The sequence below is a fragment of the Macaca fascicularis genome, chromosome X (genome assembly GCF_037993035.2).
Source record: "Macaca fascicularis isolate 582-1 chromosome X, T2T-MFA8v1.1".
Taxonomy (NCBI): domain Eukaryota; kingdom Metazoa; phylum Chordata; class Mammalia; order Primates; family Cercopithecidae; genus Macaca; species Macaca fascicularis.
The window spans coordinates 18,732,353-18,744,779 of record NC_088395.1 but is presented as its reverse complement, the minus strand read 5'-3'; the positions used below and the strand labels follow the sequence as shown (position 1 = coordinate 18,744,779).

At 43.4% G+C, this 12,427-nt stretch overlaps 1 pseudogene; it reads right to left on the bottom strand.

The window, feature by feature from the left end:
- Window positions 1-4,845: 4,845 nt before the first annotated feature.
- LOC102135555 (HAUS augmin-like complex subunit 1) lies at window positions 4,846-9,218 on the bottom strand (annotated as a pseudogene).
- Window positions 9,219-12,427: the final 3,209 nt, after the last annotated feature.

Sequence of the window (12,427 nt, the reverse complement as noted above, 5' to 3'; positions counted from 1 at the left end):
CCCAAAGTGCTGGGATTACAGGCTTGAGCCACCGCGCCCAGCGAGCCATGTTTTTTAAGTTAGAAATGCTTGGTTTGGGGCTGGGTGTGGTGGTTCAAGCCTGTAATTCCAGCACTTTGGGAGGCAGAGGCAGGCGGATCACCTGAGGTCAGGAATCCAAGACCAGCCTGGCCAACATGGCAAAACCCTGTCTCTACTAAAAATACAAAAATTAGCCGGGTGTGGTGGCGCATGTCTGTAATCTCAGCTACTCAGGAGGCTGACACAAGACAATCACTTGAACCTGGGAAGTGGAGGTTGCAGTGAGCTGAGATTGCACCACTGCACTCCAGCCTAGGCAACAGAGCGAGACTTTGTCTCAAAAAAAAAAAGAAAGAAAAAAAAAAGGTGGGGGGAGGGGGGAGGGATTGCATTGGGAGTTATACCTGATGTAAATGACGAGTTGATGGGTGCAGCACACCAACATGGCACAAGTATACATATGTAACAAACCTGCATGTTATGCACATGTACCCTGGAACTTAAAGTATAATAATAATAATAATAATAATAAAAGAAAAAAAAGGAAATTCTTGGTTTTGCTCCAAAGCCCTGGTATTGTGGAAAGATCACTTGAGTTACAGTCAAAAGGACACCAACTTGTCTTTCAACTCCATTAATGTATCTGTTACTTTATCACTTAAAATCTCACATAAAGACTTTTTTTAAAAGCCCATATACCTATAAGTTCCATTAAAAGTCTAACAACAGTAGGTATTCACAAAGGGGAAAATGGAATGAGAGGCAATTTGATTTAACTAGAAAAAATAGAGGAAAAAAAAAGAACAGTTTAATACAGTAAGATGAATAAAATGAAATCAAGTATATCAGTCAACTTACCAGAGGTGATTAAATTGAATTCACTCAAGACAAGACAGAGACTATCAGAGTTAAAAGTAAAAATCCAGGTATATGCTGCTCACAGGGAAAAATGCAAAAATAAAATGAGAAAAATTGCAAACAGTATGCCAAAAAGATATCAGAAAAATGCCAATAACAAGAAAGCAAGAAGATGGCCGGGCGCGGTGGCTTAAGCCTGTAATCCCAGCACTTTGGGAGGCCGAGACGGGCGGATCACGAGGTCAGGAGATCGAGACCATCCTGGCTAACATGGTGAAACCCCGTCTCTACTAAAATATACAAAAAACTAGCCGGGCGAGGTGGCGGGCGCCTGTAGTCCCAGCTACTCGGGAGGCTGAGGCAGGAGAATGGCGTGAACCCGGGAGGCGGAGCTTGCAGTGAGCTGAGATCCGGCCACTGCACTCCAGCCTGGGCGGCAGAGCAAGACTCCGTCTCAAAAAAAAAAAAAAAAAAAAAGAAAGCAAGAAGAGCAGAGGTACGGAGAAAGTTGAAGTTCAAAACCCTAAACAGGATGAAGAAGAACTTGTGTATAATAAAAATGTACAATTAAGAATATACAATATTCATAAACTTACGTGCACTAAATAACAAACACTAAAATCATAAAGTGAAAAAATATAGAAATACAAACAGAATAAAAATAGACTTTTGTTTTTTTTCGAGATGGAGTCTCTGTCTGTCATCCAGGCTGGAATGCAGTGGTGCAATCTTGGCTCACTGCAACCTCTGCCTCCCAGGTTTAAGCAATTCTCCTGCTTCAGCCTTCCAAGTAGCTGAGACTACCGGCGCCTGCCACCATGCCCAGCTAATTCTTGTATTTTTAGTAGAGATGGGGTTTTGCCATGTTAGCCAGGCTGGTCTCGAACTCCTGACCTCAAGTGATCTGCCTGCCTTGGCCTCCCAAAGTGCTGGGATTACAAGCGTGAGCCATCACGCCTGGCCAAAATACAGTTTTAGTAGGGCGTTTCAATTCACTTCTTTCAGAACTGGATATACCTAATAAGCAAAAAAGTCAGTAAGGGCATAGACAAAGTGATTGATACAACCAACAGTTTAGTGTAACACATAGAGATCCTTACATTCTTCAAATGGAAAATATACATTTTGTTTATATGTCCATGAAACATTTACAGAAATAGATCAGGTACGTGGCCACAGGGAAAATCGTATTAAAATTTTAAGGAATAATAAAAGTGAAAATTTGAAGTTTGAAATATTTTAAATGTGGAAAATAAGAAACACTCCTGGAAACTCCTTAGAATAAAGAGGAAATTAGGCCGGGCGCGGTGCCTCACGTCTATAATCCCAGCACTTTGGGAGTCCAAGGCGGGCAGATCACAAGGTCAGGAGATCGAGACCATCCTGGCTAACACGGTGAAACACCATTTCTACTAAAAATACAAAAAATTAGCCAGGCGTGGTGGCAGGCGCCTGTAGTCCCAGCTACTCAGGAGGCTGAGGCAGGAGAATGGCGTGAACATGGGAGGCGGAGCTTGCAGTGAGCCAAGATGGCGCCACTGTACTCCAGCCTGGGCGACAGAGCGAGACTCCGTCTTAAAAAAAAAAAAAAAGAGCCGGGCGCGGTGGCTCAAGCCTGTAATCCCAGCACTTTGGGAGGCCGAGGCGGGCGGATCAAAAGGTCAGGAGATCGAGACCACAGTGAAACCCCGTCTCTACTAAAAATACAAAAAATAGGCCGGGCGCGGTGGCTCAAGCCTGTAATCCCAGCACTTTGGGAGGCCGAGACGGGTGGATCACGAGGTCAGGAGATCGAGACCATCCTGGCTAACACAGTGAAACCCCGTCTCTACTAAAAATACAAAAACTTAGCCGGGCGAGGTGGCAGGCGCCTGTAGTCCCAGCTACTCCGGAGGCTGAGGCAGGAGAATGGCATGAACCCGGGAGGCGGAGCTTGCAGTGAGCTGAGATCCAGCCACTGCACTCCAGCCTGGGTGACAGAGCGAGACTCCGTCTCAAAAAAAAAAAAAAAAAAAAAAAAAAAAAAAAAAAAAATACAAAAAATTAGCCGGGCGCGGTGGCGGGCGCCTGTAGTCCCAGCTACTCAGGAGGCTGAGGCAGGAGAATGGCGGGAACCCGGGAGGCGGAGCTTGCAGTGAGCCGAGATCGCGCCACTGCACTCCAGCCTGGGCAACAGCGTGAGACTCCGTCTCAAAAAAAAAAAAAAAAAAAAAAAAGAATAAAGAGGAAATTAAAAGGGAAATTACTGTCTAGAAACTAATGAAAAGAACACTTCACACTAAAACTGACCATACAGTGAAAGCAGGGCTTAAAGGAAAATTTATAGCCTTAAATGCCTTCATTATTTTAAAAAATTTCTAAAAATTAATAACCTATACCAATCATAAGAAATTAGGGAAAAAAACAGAAAAATAATGAAACAACAGAAATCAGAAGAGAATTTATACAGATAAAAGCTGAAACAAGTGAAATAGAAAACAAATACCCTCCCCTCAAATAGCTCAAAGGATAAATAAATGTAAAACTGGCACTTAGAAAAGACTAATGAGGCTGGGCCCCGTGGCTCACACCTGTAATCCCAGCACTTTGGGAGGCCGAGGCGGGCAATCACTTGAGGTCGGGAGTTCGAGACCAGCCTGACCAACATGGAGAAACCCCATCTGTACTAAAAACACAAAAACATTAGCTGGGCGTGGTAATCCCAGCTGGGCGTGCCTGTAGTCCCAGCTACTCGGGAGGCTGAGCCAGGCTGAGGCAGGAGAATCGCTTGAACCTGGGAGGCGGAGGTTGTAGTGAGCCGAGATCGCGCCACTACACTCCAGCCTGGGCTACAAGAGCAAAACTCTGTCTCAAAAAAAAAAAAAACTAACGATAGAGACAAATCTCTTATAAGCCAGATCAAGAAAAAGAGAAAGAAAGCAGAAGTTCACAAGAGGAGGAGTCAGAAAGGTGACATAACTGCAAATTTTTAAAAATCCTAAGAAGCAGTAACAAGTAAATTTGAAAATTTTAGAGGAAATGGCTGATTTCTTTGCAAAATTGAAGTTACCAAAATAGATCAATGACTGAAATAGAACAATGATCACAGAAGAGACTGGGAAGGGCAGTAGCAATCCACCGTGAAACAGGAACGAGGACCACATCGCCCATGGCTGAGTTTTATCTAACCCTTAGTGGACAAATGAGTCTAATGGTATTTGTACCCACTTCTCTCAAAATGAATGTGTACACAGATAACCTGTGGCTCTTGTTAAAATGCAGATTCAAATGCAATAGAGCTGGGACAGGGCCCTAAACTCTGCATTTCTAGCAAGCCTAGGTGAGGCAGATATTGTTGGTTCATGGGCCACACTTTGAGTAGCAACAATTTAAACTATTTCAGAAAGTAGGAAAAAAAGATACAAAGTTCACCAGTTTATTTTACAAAGCCAACCTTACTTAAATACCAAAATCAGACAATGGTAATTCCGACAATAATAACAGATCCTCAGCTTCAACTTCATGTATAAATATAGAGGCAAAGTCTAAATAAAATATTAGCAAACAGACTTTGGCATTGAACAACAGAATTAGAAAGTTCTTCAACATGAAGAAACCTAGCAATATGACTCTTTGCATCAATGAACTAAAGGAGAAAACTGCCATCCTAACAGTAAGAAGCTGAGGCACATTTTTTAATACTTCTTTTATTCGTTTTGGAAATGGGGTCTCACTATATTGCCCAGGTTGGTCTCAAACTCCTGGGCTCAAGTGATCCTCCTGCCTCAGCCTCCCAAAGTGTTGGGATTACAGGCGTGAGCCACTGTGCCCAGCATCTGAGGCAAAATTCATCTGAGTAGAGTTTATTTGGGCCAAGTATAAGGACTGCAACCCAGGACTGTAGACAAAAAGAGTGAAACGCTATAAAATATTTAAAGAGGTTTGTTGTGAGCCAAATATGAGTGGCCATGGCCTGAGGCACAGTCTCAAGAGGTCCTGAGAACATGTGCCCAAGGTGGTTGGGTTACAGCTTAGTTTTATATGTTTTTGGGAGACATAATGCATCAGTCAATACATGTGAGATATACATTGGTTGGATCTGGAAGGGTAGGACAACTCTAAGTGGGGGCTTTCAAGTCACAGGTGGGTTCAAATATTTTCTCATTGGCAATTGGTTGAGAGTAAAATTATTATCTAAAGACCTGGTATCAATAGAAAGGAGTTTCTGGGTTAAGATAAGGGATTGTGGAGACCAAGGTTGATAGGAAGTGTCACAGATGAATGTCCTTAGAGACAATAGATGGCAAATGTTTCCTATTCAGACCTTTAAAAGGTGCCAGACTCTCAGTTTATCTCTTTGGGATTGGGAGGGCCTGGAAGGGGAAGATCTAGTTATATTAATGGGGATTCTTTACAGATGCAAATTTCCCCCCCCCCAAAGATGGCTTTACAGGGCCATTTCAAAATATGGCAAAAAAACATATTTTGGGGTAAGATATTTTGATTTTTTTAAATGAAAACGATGTATTTGGGCACAAAAATGCAATACACAGTTAGAAACCATATTCTATCAATCATGACATCCTGTAATCTAAGAACACAGAAAATTTTGTTATTAAGAAATGCCAAGAGGAAAAAGAACTCTGTAAAGTCCTATTCAATTTACTTTCTTAGGGAAAAGGCTGTTTATTTGGCTCTTGTCACAGTTCTATCATGTCTACTCTTCTTGTAAGTTCAGCTTCGATGCTATCTAATTCTCGCTTTGCTGCTTCAATTTTCACTTGAGCAAGAGATGGATTCGGCATGAAGTCTAACTAGGACTCCAATTTTTTCTTCAAAGGTATAGTCTGTTGTTTTCATTTTGCCAGTTTCTCTGACAGTGCTACTAGGGACTGGTGAGACAGAGAAGCATCTGCGCCTCTGGTTGAAAGTCGCTCCTCTGCTGCTTTGATTCCAAATCTGAATTCCTCTGACTTTGGTTTTAGAAAGTCCATGTTCTGATGACGATTATCAACTTTGGCCCTTTCTGTAGACAGATGCAACTCTGCTTTCTTGAGATCCTCTTGTAGACATTTTTCTAACACTAAAGTTGCAGTTAGATTTTTCTTCAAGTTTTTCCCGTTCAATCTTGATTTCTTCACTTTTGGATTTGGTATGAAAGAGATCAGAGGTCAAATCATTCACTGGAGGAATAAAACTAGTTAGTGAGGCATCCTTTGTTTCAAGGGCTACCGCACTGCCAACCAAAGCATTCAGATACCTGGAACCAGTGCTAGAGAGATTGGCAGGGGAAAAAATTCGCACTCTCCGTGAGAAGGTCTTGGAGATACTTGGCTTCTGACTTGTATTCACTTGCTTTCTGCTTCAAGTCCTCTATTACCAGGTAGACACCTCTGTCCCGGGCCCTGTTGTGTTCTGAAAGGTGATGTAAAATCTCTGTGGTCCGTGGGTTCACCTCATACTGTGGAATGGGATGATCTCCAAATATATATATATTTTTATTTTATATTTGTTTTTTTGAGACAGAGTCTCACTCTGTTGCCCAGGCTGGAGTGCAGTGATGTGATCTCAGCTCAATGGCAACCTCCATCTCCTGGGTTCAAGCGATTCTCCTGCCTCAGCCTCCCAAGTAGCTGGGATTATAGGCGCCCCCCACCACACCTCGCTAATTTTTGTATTTTTATTAGAGATGGGGTTTCACCACATCGGCCAGGCTGGTCTTTAACTCCTGACCTTGTGATCCACCTGCCTCAGCCTCCCAAAGTGCTGGGATTACAGGCGTGAACCACCAAGCCTGGCCCAAATATTTTTTCTAACCACGCAGCAACGTTTCTTTCTCCTCCAGCAGCTCCATAGCTGCTGCTCCCGCCACTTCACTAGCAATATTTTCATTTTCTTCTCTGTTGGGTGGTGCTACGCCAGTCAGGTTGGAAAGTAACACGTTATACAGAGTTAAATAAAATTCACCTGATGAGATGTTAGGGTTTGTGATGTTATACGGTTTGTGATGTTATGGCGTAACTTCCCAGGTCCCTTAGACAGGAATTTGGGCAAGAGGGAAAAAAGGTTAGAGATTAGTCCTCAAGAGAATAGATTCAAGTTGCCCTGAATATACACTCTGGATTAGTGGCAGTTGCAAGTGGATTTTTAAAGGAAAGGAAGAGGCAGTTCCTGAGTTGTTTACCAAGAATTTACATTAAAATAACAAACTACTGATGGGCTACATACATTGTTCTTTGTATTATAAATTCCAGGCCAGGCAGTGGCTCATGCCTGTAATCCCAACACTTTGGGAAGCCAAGGCAGGTGAATCGCTTGAGCCCAGGAGTTCAAGATCAGCCTGGGCAACATAGGGAGACCCCTGTCTCTACAAAAAATTAAAAAATTAGCTGGGCATGGTCGTGTGCGCTTGTGGTTCCAGCTACTTGGGAGGCTGAGGCAGGAGGATTGCTTGAGCCTGAGCGGTAGAGTCTGCAGTGAGCTGAGATCAAGCCACTGCACTCCAGCCTGGGTGAAAGAGAGAGACCCTATCTCGAAAAAACCAACCAGGGCCAGGCGTGGTGGCTCACGCCTGTAATCCCAGAACTTTGGGAGGCCGAGGCAGGCAGATCACGAGGTCAGGAGATCGAGACCATCCTGGCTAACATGGTGAAACCCCGTCTCTACTAAAAATACAAAAAAAATTAGCCGGGTGTGGTGGCAGGCACCTGTAGTCCCAGCTACTCGGGAGGCTGAGGCAGGAGAATGGCGTGAACCTGGGAGGCGAAGCTTGCAGTGAGCTGAGATGCGCCACTGCACTCCAGCCTGGGCAACAGAGCGAGACTCTGTCTCAAAAAAAAAAAAAAAAGAAAGAAAGAAAGAAAAAACAAACCAACCCAAATTCTAGGAACAAGAAGGCAAAGGGTGAGACAGCTGGTTGGGAACAAAATGACTTTAAACAATTGCCCCCAGGCATGGGGAGAGGGGGAGCAGGGAGGAATGAAAGTCCCAAATTCATGTCTTTCTGGGCCTCAGGCCTCACATAGCCCAGACTGTTCTATTTTTCTTTTCTCAAAACCACATAATCATATTAATAGGTGCTAAAAGCAACCATTCCTAATCAAAACTTAAACAGGGCTAGATGAAACTATGTAAACAAAACTAAGGATATTTACTAAAAACCAACAAGTGTTATTTTAAATGTCAAAACACTGAAAATATTTCATTAAAATCAAGAACAAGATTCTTGATGCTTACTAACATTATTATTTAACATTGTTTTAAGGCAGTGGTTCTCAACCCCAGATGCACATTAGAATCATCTGGGAAGCTTTTAAATATATGTATATATACACACCAATTAAATCTCTGAGCCTAAGGGCCTGCCATTGGAGTGTTTTTTTTGGTTGTTTGTTTTTTTTTTTAAAGCTTCCTGGCTGATGCTAATGTGTAGCCCAGAATGAGAACCAGTCTTAGACGCTTCAGCAAATGCAACATAAAAAGAAAATAAAGCAGCAGGCATCCTCACTGGGAAAGAAAGAGGGAGGGTTGTTAGATAAAATACAGAACACCCAGGTAAATTTGAATTTCAAATGAATCATGAATCACTTTTTAATATAAGTATGTGCCATACAGTACTTGGGACATACTTATATTAAAAAATTATTCCTTATTTATCTGATATTCATATTTAGCTGGGCATTCTGTATTTTTGTTTGCTAAAGCTGGCAACCCTAAAAGAAGAGATATAAATGAATTCCATTTGCTGATGCTATAATTGTCTACCTTGAAAACCCAAGAGACCCCGTTACTGGCAGTGAATCCATATGGTTCTGCAGCAATCTCAATTCTTGGCTCCTCAGAAGAAATAATTCAACTGAGGGGCATAAGGCAGAAAAAGGGACCGAGGCAAGTTTCAGAGCAGGAGTGAGTTTATTAAAACGCTTTGGAGCCAGCTGGGCGCAGTGGCTGACGCCTGTAATCCCAGCACTTTGGGAGGCCAAGGTGGGCAGATCATTTGAGTCCAGGAGTTTGAGAGCAGCAGCTTGGGCAACATGGCAAAACTCTGTCTCCACAAAAATACGAAAATTAGCTGGGTGTGGTGGTGTGTGCCTGTAATCTCAGCTACTCGGAAGGTTGAGGCACAAGGATTGCTTGAACCTGGGAGGCAGAAGCTGCAATGAGCTGAGATTGCACCAGTGCACTCCAACCTGGGCGACAGAGTGAGACCCTGTCTCAATAATAATAATAATAAAAGCTTTAGGGCAGGAATGAAAAGAAAGTAACGTACACTTGGAAGAATGCCAAGGGCGCATCTTGGCGGTCCAGTGCCTCATTTCACCTTGGACTTGGGGTTGTATATGCTGGCCTACTTCTCGCATCTTGCATCCTTTTTCCCTTGATTCTTCCCTCAGAGGGGCTGCCCACATGCGCGGTGGCCTACCAGCAATTGGGCGGTGAGCATGCGTAGCGTGTTTATTGGAGGTATACGCATGCTCACCTGAGGCGTTCTTCCCTTTACCAATAGAATGCCCCCAGAAGGTCATATACCTCCTCCATTTTAACTTAAACTCCTCCATTTTGCCCCTTAATGCACATGCTCCAGCCCACTCGCCCAATTCCTGAGCTCTTATTGGGAAGCTGCTGATCATCAGTTTCAGGTGTTTTTATCTATTGGGAAACTGCTTTTCCCTGGTGCTGGCTGTGACCAATTATTATTTTAGAGAGACAGTTAACCGACTGACCATCACCTGATGGTCACCTGACATCTGACATTCCTGGTGGTGGTTGTCCGGGAAGGGGAGGGGTGCTCTCTTGTCCTGTTTATGTCTGACTAGCTACCTACTGTAACAATTCTATTAAAAAACTTTTAGAATAACAGTATTTGGTAAGGAGACCGGATACCAGATACATTACAACAGTAAATAGGCTTTTTTGAAGGAGTACCTATGAGGCCCTAGGGACAGGACTTGGCCCACGCCCACTAATGTATTTTTCCATACATACTGACCAGACCTTGCAAGCTATTTGAAGAAACTAAGATAAACGGCAACCCCCAGTAAATCTTAAGGCTCCATACCCGCTGATCGCGGGACCTTGAAAACCTAAAATAAGCAATACCCCAACATAAATCTCACTCAAAAGAGTTAACCCTATCACCCACATGTGCACAAGACCAGACCGATCTTTACTACACCTCCCGCCCAAGGAGGGGCTGATCTGCCATTTTCTGATCGTGTGATGTATGTGTTAGCATAACCCCTTACTACACCTGTGCTTCCTGAATTCCACCCTGCACGTGTAGACACTCCCCTAAACATGAATTATATATATCGCCCTCCTTAAGACACCACAGTGCACTCTCCTCAGAGGCAGCTGGAGAAGTTTTTTCTTCTGCACTGTCTCCCTTATGCCCAACCTTTCTGGGCATGTCTTAATCAACCTTGTCTGGAAAAAGTTTGCGTGGCCTCATGTCTGTCTGTATTCCTTCCCTTCCCTTTTTCCTTCCCTTTTTCCTTCCCTTTTTCCTTCCCTTTTTCCTTCCCTTTCTCCTTCCCTTTCTCCTTCCCTTTCTCCTCTCCTTCCCTTTCTCCTCTCCTTTCCTTGTGTGATCTCGGCTCACTGCAACCTCCACCTCCTGGGTTCAAACAATTCTTCTGTCTCAGCCTCCCGGGTAGCTGGGATTATAGGCATGTGCTACCATGCCCAGCTAATTTTTGTATTTTTAGTAGAGACAGGGTTTCACCATGTTGGCCAGACTGGTCTCGAACTCCTGACCTCAGGTGATCCACCCGCCTTGGCCTTCCAAAATGCTGGGATTATAGGCATGAACATCCATGCCTAGACAGGAAAGGAGACTTTATTTCTTATAGAGGGTTATATAGCCTGCAGGCTGGCTATCCTACAGGCTGGGAAGTGTAACCTCCAGCAGACACTTCGAGGGAATGGAGAACAAAGATTTATGCTGAACGGGTTACATCCCATGTTCACTTTGGGGTGGAGACTTAACATTTAAATGGATAACAATTAGGTCCTATCAAAGCTGTAGTGATGGCTGGTAGAACAGAGGGTTGGGGGGTCACTTAGTGTTTGGTGGTGGGTGAGCTACAATTGCATCAACATTGCTTATCTCAAAACCCTGCTTGTTTAGTTGCTAGAATAAAAAGGAAAAGAAAAATCCTTGTGGCAATTAGAACATAGTTGATTCTTTTTTTTTTTTTTTTTTTTTTTTAGATGGAGTTTCGCTCTTGTTGCTCAGGCTGGAGTGCAATGGCTCGATCTCGGTTCACTGCAACCTCCGCCTCCAGGGTTCAAGTGATTCTCCTGCCTCAGCCTCCCAGTAGCTGGGATTACAGGCGCGGGCCACCACGCCCGGCAAATTTTTTTGTATTTTTAGTAGACACGGGGTTTCTCCATGTTGGTCAGGCTGGTCTCAAACTCCCAACCTCAGGTGATCCTCCTGCCTCGGCCTTCCAAAGTGCTGGGATTACAGGTGTGAGCCACCGCCCCGGCCCATAGTTGATTCTTTAAGTGTAGGAGCGTGTGACTTAACACTTGCCCGGCATGGCTTTAGGTCTTGTTTATAATTTGGTATCTTATAGCCACAGAGAGTCCCTTCCATCAATCTTATGATCTCTATTTCAGCATTAATTCTGGTTCACTGTTGTGCCTAAACTGCAAAGGGAGATGGTATAACAAGATGTTTCCAACCTCCCATCTCTCATGGCGGGGAACACAGTTTTTAAGGTCTTTCTGGGGTGCCCTTAGCCAAGAGGGGTTCCACACAGTTGGTTAGTGGGGGCATGGATTTTGAGTTCTCAATGGCAAAAGGTAACATGAACAAAGTCAACAGACAAACAATAGATGTGGACAAAAATGTATAATGTAATAAAGGGTTAATTTCTTTTTTTTTCTATTTTTTTTTTGAGATGGAATCTCGCTCTGTCACCCAGGCTGGACTGCAGTGGTACAATCTTGGCTTACTACAATCTCCACATCCCGGGTTCAAGCAATTCTCTTGCCTCAGCCTCCTGAGTAACTGGGATAACAGGCACACGCCACCATGCCCAGCTAATTTTTGTATTTTTAGTTGAGATGGGGTTTCACCATGTTGGCCAGAATGGTCTTGATCTCCTGACCTCGTGACCCACCCACCTCGGCCTCCCAAAGCGCTGGGATTACAGGCATGAGCTGCTGTGCCTGGCCTAAAGGGTTAATTTCTACAGCATACAAAAATATCTTACAAATTGATGAGAAAAAGATGTATAGACCAAAAGAAAAAAAAATGAGCAAAAAATGTGAAGAACAAGTCCAAACACATGAAAAGCTGCTTAAATTGTCTAGTGGTCAGGGAATATATTATGCTAATGAGATATCATTTTATCCTCATGAGATTCACAAAACACAGAAAGAACTCTAACATCCAATGCTGGCAGAGAGGAGGGAAAGGGGAATTTTCAGGCATTGCTGACAGCAATGGCATTGTCACAGGGTTTTTTTTTTTGTTTGTTTTGTTTTGTTTTGTTTTAAAAACAAGCAACAGCATTTACTTTTAAAAGGCAATTACTATACTAACCAGCAATTTGACTTC